We start from the raw sequence: 13,171 nt of genomic DNA, 5'->3' as shown, positions 1-13,171 counted from the left end.
ACCAGTGAGTGAGGCAGATGAAGGAGTGAAGCTAAAGAAAGAAAGAGATGCAGACAGCAGAAGTCCTGAAAGTCAAAGAGGAGAAATTAGAGCCAAGCAGAGCATTTAATTACTCCAAAGGGGTAAAGATGAGGAAGGAAAGGAAAGACTCTGAAGCTAAAAGAAGAGCGAGTGAAGGTGATGAAGAGCTATTCGGGATGAAAGCAGAGCCCAGAACCAGAAGAAGCAAGTGAGAATGGCACAGGGGGAAGTGGGAACCTTTGGGGGCAAAGACAAAATTTGATGATCTGTTGACAGGAGAAGAAAATGGGATATTAGTTCTGGGAGAAGAACTCTGACAGGGATCTTATAGGGAAATGTTTGAGAGATGGATTGAGAATGAGCCAGAGGGATATAATCTAATGCATGATGGGTACATAGGATGTAGGAGAATTACAGCAGAATCAAGGGTAGATTTTGAGTTGTGGAAGCTGATGTGAGCAAAACGTCTGAACGAGGATCCTGAAGAATGAAGGGCTCCAAAGTGACAAAAGCGAGAGGAGAGGAGAGAAGAAAATAAAGAATAGAAGAAAAAAAGTAAGAAGCCATATTCCGTAACCATGACTGTGTTTGTTGGTTTTTAAAGCTATTTCTTCCGCTATTTCTGTATTCTCCTCTCCCATGTAGCCAATTTTATTATACCATCTAATGTGACAGGCTTCTCACAGGGTCTTGTATGTGTATAACTGGACCAAGCTCATCTTCACTGATCTTCCCTCTAAGTAGCCTCCAAAGTGTGTCTAGAATAGTTGTGGGGTCCATGATTTTAATAACTTCACCACGATCACCATTTCCACAGGTTCTTACTGCCATGTGAAATTTATTTATTTATTTATTTATATATTTTTACTTCCACATGAAATTTGCATTGCTCATGTTTATTGAAGTTGTCTTGGTTATTTATACCTACATTGTTTCCATCTTTGACCTTCTCTCTTTTTTTTTTGAAACAGAGTCTCACTATGTCTCCCTGAGTAGAGTGCTATGGCGTCAGAGCTCACAGCAATCTCAAACTCTTGGGCTTAAGGGCGGTGCCTGTGGCTCAAGGAGTAGGGCGCCAGTCCCATATGCCAGAGGTGGCGGGTTCAAACCCAGCCCCGGCCAAAAACCACAAAAAAACAAAACAAACAAAAAAAAAACTCTTGGGCTTAAGAGATTCTCTGGCCTCAGCCTCCCAAGTAGTTGGGACTACAGGTGCCGGCCACAAGGCCTGGCTATTTTTTGGTTCTAGTTCTCATTGTTGTTTGGCAGGCCCAGGCAGAGTTCAAACCCACCAGCTCCAGTGTATGTGACTGGCGCCCTAGCCACTGAGCTATAGGCGCCAAGCTCCATCTTTGACTTTTTTTTTTTTTGAGACAGAACGTCAAGCTGTAGCCCTGGGTAGAGTGCTGGGACATCACAGCTCACAGCAACCTCCAACTCCTGGGCTCAAGCGATTCTCCTGCCTCCTCCTCCCAAGTAGCTGGGACTACAGGCGCCCATCACAACGCTTGGCTATTTTTGGTTGTAGTTGTCATTGTTGTTTTTGGCATGCCCAGGCTGGATTCGAACCCTCCAGCTCAGGTGTATGTGGCTGGTGCCTTGCCGCTTGAGCCACAGGCGCCGAGCCGCCATCTTTGACTTTTTAATTATTCATCTGATTATATGGACTTTTTCACAGCTTCCCTATGTCTCTGTGGAGGCCTTCCTTTATGTCTTCTATGTGCTATCTACCTTCTACACTCACTCCAGGAAAGCAAGAAGACTCCTTGACTGCCTCCTGTGAAGACGTCAATGTTAAGACTTAGACTGTTATGGCCTGGCATGGTGGCTAACACCTGTAATCCTGGCACTCTGAGAGGCTGAGGCAGGTGGATCGCCTGAGCTCAGGTGTTTGAGACCAGTCTGAGCAAGAGCAGGACTCTGTCTCTACTTAAAAAAAAAAAAAGAAAGTAAAATTAGCTGGGCATTATGGCAAGTGCCTGTAGTCCCAGCTACTGGGAAAGTTGAGGTAGTAGGATCGCTTGAACCCCAGAGGTTGAGGTTGCTGTGGGCTAGGCTGATGCCATGGCACTCTAGCCTGGGGCAACAAAGTGAGACTGTGTCCAAAAAAAAAAGAGTTAGGCTGTTAGATCGTTTTTATCCCCTGGGTAGGGATGTAAGAGGTGACAAGAGAGGATTAAAGGAGTATTTTACTACTCTTTCGCCTCTGTGTTGTCTTTCTTTTTCTTTCCCTTTTCTTTCTGTCTGACTTTCTTTTTTTTGGGGGGTGGGGCAGTATCTGGCTATGTTGCCTAGGCTGGACTGCAGTGGCTATTCACAGGCATGATCATGGCACACTATAGATTGGAACTCTGGGGGTTAAGCAATCCTCCCACCTGAGTTGGGATTATAGACACATGCCAACATGCCTGGCTGCAAAATTTACAAGGAATAGGAACTTCTTCATATCATGACACAACCCAAATATCATAACACAAGTTTATAATAGCTTCTTCATATTTTTAAATTGTTAAATCTTTTACATATTCATATCCCAGCACTACATATTGGGCTAGTTTTCCCAAAGGCTCCAAAAGATCTATACACTCCCTGTTTTTTGTTTCTTTGTTTGTTTGTTTGAAATTTCCTTGGAGTCCTTCATCCTCTAAGTCTGATGTAGAGTGATGCTTTCTAGGCTTGCTTCATAGCTACCTTCTGGGGCTTCTTCCAACCTCTGGTCATTCTGTGTTGGTTCTCCCAATGCCTGGATCTTAGTTCTTCCTCTTTCTTGTTTTACTCCCTCAGTTTGATTACTTGCATTGTCTAACAGCTGTCCAGAGAAAGTGACTGTGGGAGGTAAACTTTGTGACACTGTGTTTATCTGAAAATATTGATTCTTCACTCATATTTGAGTGATAGTTTATTTAGGTATAGAATTCTAGGACGGAAATATTTTTCCTTAGAATTTCAAAGGCATTGTCGCACTATCTTCCAACTTCCAAGTGTCACTGCTCATAAGTCATTTTGCCTTTTCTTTTGATTCTACGAATATAATATTTTTCTTTATATAAATTACCTATTTGCTACTACTCCCAGGCTCAACATGTATTGGAGCCTCAGTTATAGCCCTTATCTTTTTTTTTCTTCTTTTGTCCCTCTCTTTTTGTTCTACTATTTGGAAATTTTCATTAACTTTTATTTTATTTGTTTAATTTTTCTTTTTTTTGAGACAGAATCTCTCTGGATTGCCCTGGGTAGAGTGCTGTGGCTTCAGAGCTCATAGCAACCTCAGACTCTTGGGCTCAAGTGGTCCTCTTGCTCCAGGATCCCCAGTAGCTAGGACTATAGGCATACACCACAGTGCCTTTTTTTTTTTTTTTTTCTATTTTTAGTAGAGATGGGGTTCTGCTCTTCCTCGGTGGGTGGGAACTCCTGACTCAGGCAATACACCTGCCTCAGCCTCCCAGAGTGCTAGGATTACAGGTGCGAAGACTATGCCCAGCTTTCATTAATTTTTTAAAAACTTGTTACACAATAGAGGCATATATTTTTAGAATACACATAATATTTTGACATATTCATGTAATGTGTAAAGGTTCAATCTGGGTAATTGAATATCCGTCATTTTAAATATTTATCCTTTCTTTCTGCCAAGAACATTTGACTTATTCTATTCTAGCAATTTTACAACAAGCAATAGACTATTTTATTATTATTATTTTTGAGACAGAGCCTCAAGTTGTCACCCTGGTTAGAGTGCCATGATATCACAGTTCACAGCAACCTCCAACTCCTGGGCTTAAGCAATTCTCTTGCCTCAGCCTCCCAAATAGCTGGGACTACAGGTGCCTGCCACAATGCCCACCTATTTTTTGGTTGTAGTTGTCATTGTTGTTTGGCAGGCCTGGGCTGGATTTGAACCCACCAGCTCTGATGTATGTGGCTGGCGCCTTAGCTGCTTGAGCTACAGGCGCAGAGCCTAGGTTATTATTAACTGCGGCCATTCTACTGACCTATCAAACACTAGGTCTTACTTCTTCCTGCTAACTGTATGTTTGTAATCATTTTTTTTTTTTTTTTGTGAGACAGAGTCTCACTATGTCGCCCTGGGTAGAGTGCTGTGGCATCACAGCTCACAGCAACCTCAAACTCTTGGGTTTAAGTGATTCTCTTGTCTCAGCCTCCCAAGTAGCTGGGACTACAGGCGCCCACCACAATGCCCAGCTATTTTATTATTGTTGTTGTTGCAGTCATCATTGTTGCTTTAGCTGGCCCGGGCCGGGTTCAAGCCCACCAGCCTGGGTGTATGTGGCCAGCCCCGTAACCCCTGTACTATGGGCGCCAAGCCTATGTTTGAAATCATTAATCAACCTCTCTTCATCTTGCTCCCTCCCCTCCCATTCTTGGCCTCTGGTAACTACCAGTCTACTCTCTGTCTTCATGAAATTTACTTCAACTTCATTAATTTATCTTCTTACCTTTTCTATTAATTTTTATTTTCTTGAGACAGAGTCTCACTTTGTTTCCCTTGGTAGAGTGTTATGGCATCACAGCTCACAGCAACCTCAAACTCTTGGGCTCAAGCAATCCTCTGGCTTCAGCCTCCCAAGTAGCTGGGACTACAGGCATGTGCCACAATGCTCAGCTACTTTTTTTTTTTTTTTTTGTAGAGACAGAATCTCACTATACTGCCCTCGGGTAGAGTGCCGTAGAGTCACACAGCTCACAGCAACCTCCAGCTCCTGGTCTTACATGATTCTCTTGCCTCAGCCTCCCAAGCAGCTGGGACTACAGGCGCCCACCACAACGCCCGGCTATTTTTTGTTGCAGTTTGGCCAGGGCTGGGTTTGAACCCACCACCCTCAGTATATGGGGCCGGCACCCCACTCACTGAGCCACAGGTGCCGCCCAATGCTCAGCTACTTTTAAAGATGAGGAATTGCTCTGGCTGAGGCTGGTCTCGAACTCATGAGCTCAGGCAATCCACCCGTCTCTGCCTCCCAGAGTGCTGGGATTGTAGGTGTGAGCCACCACGCCAGGCCTCCTTTTCTATTCAATTTTAAAAATTTAACTCTCTCGTTCTGTTTCTTTTTTTATATATGGCATTTCTGTTCTTATTTCGTGTACATGTTCTTTTAGCTCTCCAAGATTTGTTCCTTTTTTTTTTAAAACAGAATCTCACTCTGTTGCCCCGTCTAGAGTGCCAGGGCATCAGCCTAGTTCACAGCAACTTCAAACTGCTGGGTTCAAGCAATCCTCTTGCCTCAGCCTCCCAAGTAGCTGGGACTATAGGTATCCATCATTAACACCTAATTTTTCTATTTTTAGTAGAGACAGTGTCTCAAACACCTCAGCTCAAAGGATCCTCTCACCTTGGCCTCCCGGAGTGCTAGGATTACAGACATGAGCCATGTACCAGGCCTGATTTTTCCTATTTTAAGTTTTCTTCTGCTTTTCACAATTCTTTCCCTGAATTACTCTCCTCCACTATTTTTTCTATTTTATTTGTGTGTGTGTGTGTGTGTGTGCATATGTTGTGGGTTTTCCTCAAATGTTTGATCTTTGGCTGTCTGTTCATATTTAAGAATAAAGCCTTAAGCAGAGCCAATTGAAAACTCACTGTGCATAGATGGGGCTTGATGACTGAGGTGCTGCACTCTGGCGCTGGAGCAAGCAGGACTTTTTAAATTGGGTATCTGCAAATGTCAGAATCTGTGGATTACATTGCAGGGGCTATTTGGTTTCTCCAGAGCAGAATTCTCCACAATCTGTCTGGGAGACAATTCCATGCAGAGGATACAGCAGAGGCATGGGACTCAGTGGTGGGGAATAGGGGCTCCCAGCCAACGTTTGGCATGTGTCTTTCACCCAGTGCCTTGTTTTCAGCTCATTGCTCATTCTACCTTCAGTTGCACCCCGTGTCCCTGACCTGGTGCTTCTCAGGTTCGGTTCCCCAGAGAGTAAACCCTCTGGTACCCTGTGGGGGGTGTTTTCAAGTTAAAGAGGGTTGGGGAGGAAATTTTGAGTCTAACTGCTTTATATTCAGACTTGTAAACAATCCCCTTTCCATCTGAATGGGAATTCCGCATGCATGCTTTTCTCCTTCCATGTGAAGTATCTAATCCTTCCAGGACCTGAACTTTTGGGGATGTAAGTACAGGGAATTGTTATACTTTTCATTAATATTCTCCTCTTCAAATATTTAAGTCCCAGTTTTCTCCAGTCTACTAAGTTTGTTCCCACTCCATCCCCAAACTTTTTTTTTTTTTCAGTTTGGAGGGGGCTGTTCAAAGAATATTTATTTTGGTTCACATTGATATGAACATTAATGATTATGAATGATGGCTGGGCCACATTATGAAAACCTCAACACCTGTGGCTTATTTAACTAATATGGGATAACTGTGCCTGTAATTTTTAGCATTTAAAATCTAAAAATTTTACCTCTACTTTTTCTTACGGACCTATTTTTCTTTGGGGGCGTTCCCAAACTTTTGTTGATTCTCTAATCCCCTATAATCAGCTCTCTTGTCCTCTTTGTCTTTGTGGTTTTAAACTATTTTTATTCCTTTATTTTTCATCTTAGTAGAGTTTGGGGATAAATACATGTGTGTATTCAGTCTGCCATGTTTGACAGAAAGTCTCATCGTATCTATATATCTATGTATTCTTTTTTTACTTTTTTTTTGGAGAAAGATCTCACTCTGTCATCCTGGTTAGAGTGCAGTGGTGTCATCATAGCTCTCTGTGACTTCATACTCTTGGGCTCAAGCGAGCCTCCTGCCTCAGCCTCCTGAATAACTGAGACTACAGGTGCACCACCATGTCCAGTTAATTATTCCATTTTTATATACAGACAGGGTCTTGCTCTTGCTTAGGCTGGTCTTAAACTCCTGAGTTCAAGTGATCCTCTCACATTAGCCTCCCTGAGTAATAGGATTACAGGCCTGAGCTACTGCATTCAGGTTATTCATTACATTTTTTGTTGTTCTTAATTGGAGAAGAACATTCTAATATTTGAGATATTCTTCTCAAAGAATATCTCTGATGTTCTTCTTGAGGTGACTTGCTACTTTCTTTATGAGTTTTTTCTGTATGAAAGTGGTTAACACAGTGAGCAAATAAACTACTACTGTAGTAATACAGGGACAAACTATACTAAATCTATTATAAATAATGCTATGATTTCTCCTATCTTAAAGAAAAAAAAAACACAAAACATGAAAAGCTGGCCTCAATGGCTCACGCCTATAATCCTAGCACTCTGGGAGGCTGAGGCAGGTGCTCAAGAGTTGAGCTCAGGAGTTTGAGATCAGGTCGAGCTAGATCGAGACCCTGTCTCTAAAAATAGCTGGGTGTGGTGGTGGGTGCCTGAAGTCCCAGCTATGCAGGAAGCTGAGGCAAGAGGATCTCTTGATCCCAGGACTTTGAGGTTGCTGTGCACTATAATGCCATGGCATCCTACTGAGGGTGACAAAGTGAGACCTTTTAAGAAAAAACAAAAAAAAGAACCTCTCTGTATACCACATTCCCCTCACTACTGCCCCATTTTTCTTGCTCCCTGTCATAGACACTAAAGTGGCCCCCCAAAACATATTCTAACCACAGGAACCTTGGAATGCTACCTTACCATGGCAAAAGAGGTGATTCAGTTAACGGCTTGACAGAAGGAGCTTTTTCTGGATGATCCAGGTGGGCCCTAAGTGCCATCACAAGTGTCCTTATGAGAGAGACAGAAAGCAATTAGACACACGCACAGAGGAGGAGAAAGCAATGTGATCGCAGAAGAGAACCAAGGAATGCCAACCGTCACCAGAAGTTGGAAGAGGCAAAGAATGTATCTTTCCCCAGACCCTCTGTAGGGAGTGTGGCCTCTCCCAACAAAAACAGTTTGGTTTTAGCTTCTGTCCTTCAGAGCTGTGATAGAATAAATTTCTATTGTTTTAAGCCACCCACTTGGTAGTAATTTTTTTTTTTTTTTTTTGTAGAGACAGAGTCTCACTTTATGGCCCTCGGTAGAGTGCCGTGGCCTCACACAGCTCACAGCAACCTCCAACTCCTGGGCTTAAGCGATTCTCTTGCCTCAGCCTCCCGAGCAGCTGGGACTACAGGCGCCCGCCACAACGCCCGGCTATTTTTTGGTTGCAGTTCAGCCGGGGCTGGGTTTGAACCCGCCACCCTCGGCATATGGGGCCGGCGCCTTACCGACTAAGCCCCAGGCGCCGCTCCCGGTAGTAATTTTTTGTTACAGCAGCTCTGGGGAACTAATATACTTCCCTTTTCAGCAGAACTCCTCCAAAAAGTTGTCTATGCTTGCCTTCTCTAAATCATTTCCTCCATTCTTTTCTTTCTTTTCTTCTTCTTCTTCTTCTTCTTTCTCCTCCTCCTCCTCCTTCTCTCTCTCTATTTTTTTAGACAGGAAGTTTCTCCGTTGCCCAACCTAGAGTATAATCATGTCATCATAGCTCACCGTGACCTCAAACTCCTGGGCTCAAGCAACCCTCCTGCTTCAGCCTCCTCGGTGGCTGGGACTAAAAATGCACACCACTACACCAGGCTAATTTTAAAATTTTCTGTAGGGACTCGGCGCCTGTGGCTCAAGTGGCTAGGGTGCCACATACACCTGAGCTTGTGGGTTCGAATCCAGCCCAGACCCGCCAAACAACAATGACAGCTGCAACCAAAAAAAAAAAAAAAATAGCCGGGCATTGTGGCGGGCACCTGTAATCCCAGCTACTTGGAAGGCGGAGGCAGGAGAATTGCTTGAGCCCAGGAATTGGAGGTTGCTGTGAGCTGTGATGCCACAGCACTCTACCCAGGGTGACAGCTTGAGGCTCTGTCTCAAAAAAAAAATTTCTGTAGGGATGGAATCTTGCTATGTTGCCCAGGCTGGTCTCAAATTCCTGGCCTCAAGTGATCCTCACCTCAGTTCCTTTATATTTTAAATTCTTTTTATTTGCTCTAGAAATCCTGTCAGAACACATTTTTAAATTCAACTTCTTATATGTTTGTATTTTTATTTATCCAACTTTAAAATATTTTAATATATACAAAAAAACTTGAAAACTTACCGCAACGAGCAACTGAATGGTCACTTCCTAAGTTCAGTATTTAATAACAGTTGGCAGTATTTGCTTTATTGCTATGTACTTTAGCATATAACTCCTAAGAATAAAGACTTTCTCCTATATGTCTATAATACCTAAGTAAATTTTTAAAGTTTTAATTTAACAAAATAAAAATTAAGACTAATCACTTAATATTATCTAATATTCTGTTTGTATTTGTCCTGCCTTGTTTCTTTTTCTTTTTTTTGGGCCGGGGCTGAGTTTGAACCGCCACCTCCAGAATATGAGGCCAGCACCCTACTCCTTTGAGCCACAGGCACTGCCCCTTGTTTCTTTTTTTTGAAACAGTCTCACTATGTCGCCCTCGGTAGGGGTGCTGTGACATCAGTCATAGCTCACTGCAACCTCAGACTCCTAGGTTCAAGTGATTCTCTTGCCTCAGCCTCCCACGTAGCTGGGATTACAGGCGCCCACCACATGCCTGGCAATTTTTAGAGATGGGGTTTCACTCTAGCTCACCCTGATCTCAAACTCGTGAGCTCAGGCGATCAGCCCGCTTCCGCCTCCCAGAGTGCTGGGATTATAGGCGTGAGCCACCATCCTGCCTTGTTTCTGAAATATCTTTTATAATTCTTTTCCCTGGCCTAGCATCCAGTCGGGCTTGCCTATTGAATGTGATTGCTAATCTACATAAGTATCCCTCTTGTTTGTTTTTAACAACTTTGACTTTTTTTTTTTTTTGAGACAGAGCCTCAAGCTGTCACACTGGGTAGAGTGCTGTGGCATCACAGCTCACAGCAACCTCCAACTCCTGGGCTTAAGCGACTCTCCTGCCTCAGCCTCCCGAGTAGCTGGGACTACAGGTGCCCGCCACACCACCCAGCTATTTTTTAGTTGCAGCTGTCACTGTTGTTTGGCAGGCCCAGGCTGGATACGAACCTGCCAGCTCAGGTGTATGTGCCTAGCTGCTTGAGCTACAGGCGCTGAGCCAATTTGGACTTTTTTTTAAAGAATTCAGGCCGGTTTATTATAGACATCTCATGTTCTAGATTTACCTGTTTGTGTCTTGATGATGTCGTTTGGTCTGTTCTTTTATCTGCTGTAATTCCTGTAGTTTTTTTGCCTGAAGTTGGAGCCAGCTGACCTGGCTTCTCTTGCTGTATTGCATTCCTCTCTGACATTGAGCTTTCCTCCTCTGGTTGTTTATTGCCTGTCTGTCTGCTCTAGGACGTGAGCCTCCTTAGGGCAACATGTGTCTGGTTCTTTGTTGTAGTCCAGTGGCTAACCAGCACATAGTAGGCACTTAGCATGTATTTGTGGAATGAATAAGCCCATCATATTCAATAACTTTACCAATCTCAATGCTATTTAGTAACTACTGGGAAATTGCTGTAATAATTTACTGTTTCTTAGAATATCTCACTTTTTTTAAAACCTCAAAGCCTAAAAATGGTCTTTATTCCTTAGCTTAAGTTATGGAATTTTCTCTGATCAGTGTGACATGTGCTCCTTTGTTTTCTCCCTTCCAACATGGCCCTTGAGAGTCCAGATCTATTTTTATGCTTGAACCAGTTGCACCACTGAGCCAATCGTTCTGTCTACAAGGCACTCATCTCTGCTATTTCTGCTACTTTATTGGGCAGAAGCTAAGAGATTGCTCTTTCTTCCATTTTCTAGGAACTCTGATCCCATGTTAAACAATAAAGTAGAGATATTGGGTGTGAGTAGAGTTGTAAAGATAAGCTGCAGGCAGCTCAAGCCTAGTACTGGGACCTTGTTGACAGATGAGAAAGATAGCTAACATTTACAGAATTCCTGTAATAACCAGAGTAAGTTAATAGACACCACAGTAAGCACTTCATCTGTTCTCTATCATGTAGTCCTTCCAGTAGCTCTTTGAGATAGGAACTATTGTTCTATCAACTCTACTATCTAGAAACTGCCAGAGCCAGGCCCCAAGCCCAGGTAGCCTGACCCCAGCACTGCACTGGAAACCACTGTCCTGAACTGCCTACTCCATTCTTACTGGACAAGCCCGCCCGGAAAGTTGCCTGCCAAAGCAGGTCTGCTGTCCTGCCTGGGGGATGGGAAGTGAGGCCGGGTAACAACCCTTCCATTCATTCAGCCAATGCTGTTGAATGAGCGCTTCAGTGGCAAGTGTTGAAGGACATACATGCCAAAACACAATGATGTTTATTTTCTCTCCCAGATCTCTGCCTTCTCGAGATCATCACTCCTAGCCTCCTCTGGAAACTCTCCGAGAGCCAACGAATTGTCTTATAAGTGGCCCGCACAGGGACAAGGTCAAGACATGGGCAGTTTTCAGTTGTGTGAAAGTCTCTCAGATTGTAGCACCCAGTATACAATTATGAACCAAATAATCAGATTTGTTCTCTGGCTGGATTACACTTTCTCCTGGATATCATTTACATTTCACCAAGGCCACAGGAGGAAAAGCGAAGATCAAGCCTCCACAACAAAGGCCAACCACCTCGTAAGTGCACATATTTTCAGTTATCTAGGCAGCTAGAGCTTTGCATATATAAATATCCTTTTCTACTAAAATTAATCAAAATGCACACATTCCAGGGAATTGACAGCTCCCGGGTGAGTTTATATATTTTCATTATCTTAGTCTTTCTTTGTATTTTCCCAAAGGTACTTGTTTCTTATAATAGCACGTGTTAAAAGTGACATTATTTGGGGCAGTGCCTGTGGCTCAATGAGGAGGGTGCCGGCCCCATATACTGAGGATGGTGGGTTCCAACCTGGTCCTGGCCAAATCGCAACTAGAAACAGCTGGATGTTGTGGGAGGCGCCTGTAGTCCCAGCTACTCAGGAGGCTGAGGCAAGAAAATCACCTAAGCCCAAGAACTGGAGGTTGCTGTGAGCTGTGACACCACAGTACTCTACTGAGGGTGACAAAGTGAGACTCTGTCTCTTAAAAAAAAAAACACATTATTTATTGGCTTTTGTTAAAGTATACTCTTAATTGGTTCCATTGATTCATTCAGTGAACATTGAGCACTTACTGGGTGCCAGCTAGGAATGTGTAAGACCAGATCCTCACCCTTGGCCTCTTGTCTCATGATGAAATAAGTGTCTCAACAAGTAGATCATGACGCTTTGTGACATGGGCTAGAAGACAGCTATGTGCTCTGTGTGGTGGGAACCACAGAAGAGGGAAGGCTACTTAGGGGGTGATTAGAGAAAGCTTTATAGTGGAGGTGACCATTGGGGCTGGACTTAGAAGAGTAAAAAGGGGTCAAGCAGGTGAATATGGGGACAGATGTACTAAAAGCCAGAATAGTGTTGCTGAGGTACTATGACGGGAAATGGCATGGCTTGTTCAAGGAAGGGGAAGAACAGGGGTTTGGTGTAGTTGGAGCAGAGAGAACCTACTAGAGACTGGTGGAATGTGAGCCTGGGGCCAGAATAGGGAGAACCTTGAAGGCAAGATAAAGGAATTTTATTTATTTATTTATTTATTTTTGAGATAAGAGTCTCACTCTGTTGCCCAGGGTAGAGTGCCGTGGCGTCATCATTGCTCACAGCAACCTCAAACTTTCGGGATCAAGTGATCCTCTTGCCTCAGCCTCCTGAGTAACTAGTACTACAGGCGCCTGCCACTACTGGCTAGTTTTTCTGTTTTTAGTAAAGACAGGGTCTCGCTCTTGCTCAGGCTGGTCTCATATCCTTAACTGAAGCAATCCACCCACCTCGGCCTCCCAGAGTGCTAGAAATATAGGTGTGAGCCACCACACCCAGCCAGGATAAAGGAATTTAGACTTTGTTCTGTGGGCGTCAGACAGGATGGCACCATCAGATCTGTGTTTCACATAGAGAAGTCACCATGCAAGAGACGGAAGTAGCTGGGGACCGTGTGAGTGTGCCCAGTAAAGTGTGCTCCAGCTCCTGGGCTTAGGCTGTTTTCTTGCCTCAGGGATGTAGGCCAGGCACGATGGCTCACACCTATAATCCTAGCACTCTAGGAGGCTAAGGCTGGTGGATTGCTTGAATTCAAGAGTTCAGAGACCAGCCTGAGCTAGAGTGAAACACCATCTCTAAATATAGCCAGGTGTGGTGGCGGGTGCCTGTGGTCC

At 43.9% G+C, this 13,171-nt stretch overlaps 1 long non-coding RNA gene across 2 annotated transcripts in view; it reads left to right on the top strand.

Annotated features, from left to right (window-relative positions):
• The first annotated feature begins 403 nt into the window (after positions 1-403).
• The window catches only part of LOC128565335 (uncharacterized), a 53,061-nt gene continuing 40,293 nt past the window's right edge, over positions 404-13,171 (top strand). For both annotated transcript variants that reach the window (XR_008374243.1, XR_008374244.1), the window contains exons 1-2: positions 404-576; positions 11,278-11,562. This is a non-coding gene — a long non-coding RNA (uncharacterized LOC128565335). The remainder of the gene's footprint in view (positions 577-11,277; positions 11,563-13,171) is intronic.

The sequence above is a fragment of the Nycticebus coucang genome, chromosome 14 (genome assembly GCF_027406575.1).
Source record: "Nycticebus coucang isolate mNycCou1 chromosome 14, mNycCou1.pri, whole genome shotgun sequence".
In the NCBI taxonomy this organism is placed as follows: Eukaryota; Metazoa; Chordata; class Mammalia; order Primates; family Lorisidae; genus Nycticebus; species Nycticebus coucang.
Note: the sequence above shows the minus strand (reverse complement) of the source record. Positions and strands in the feature narration are given on the sequence as shown.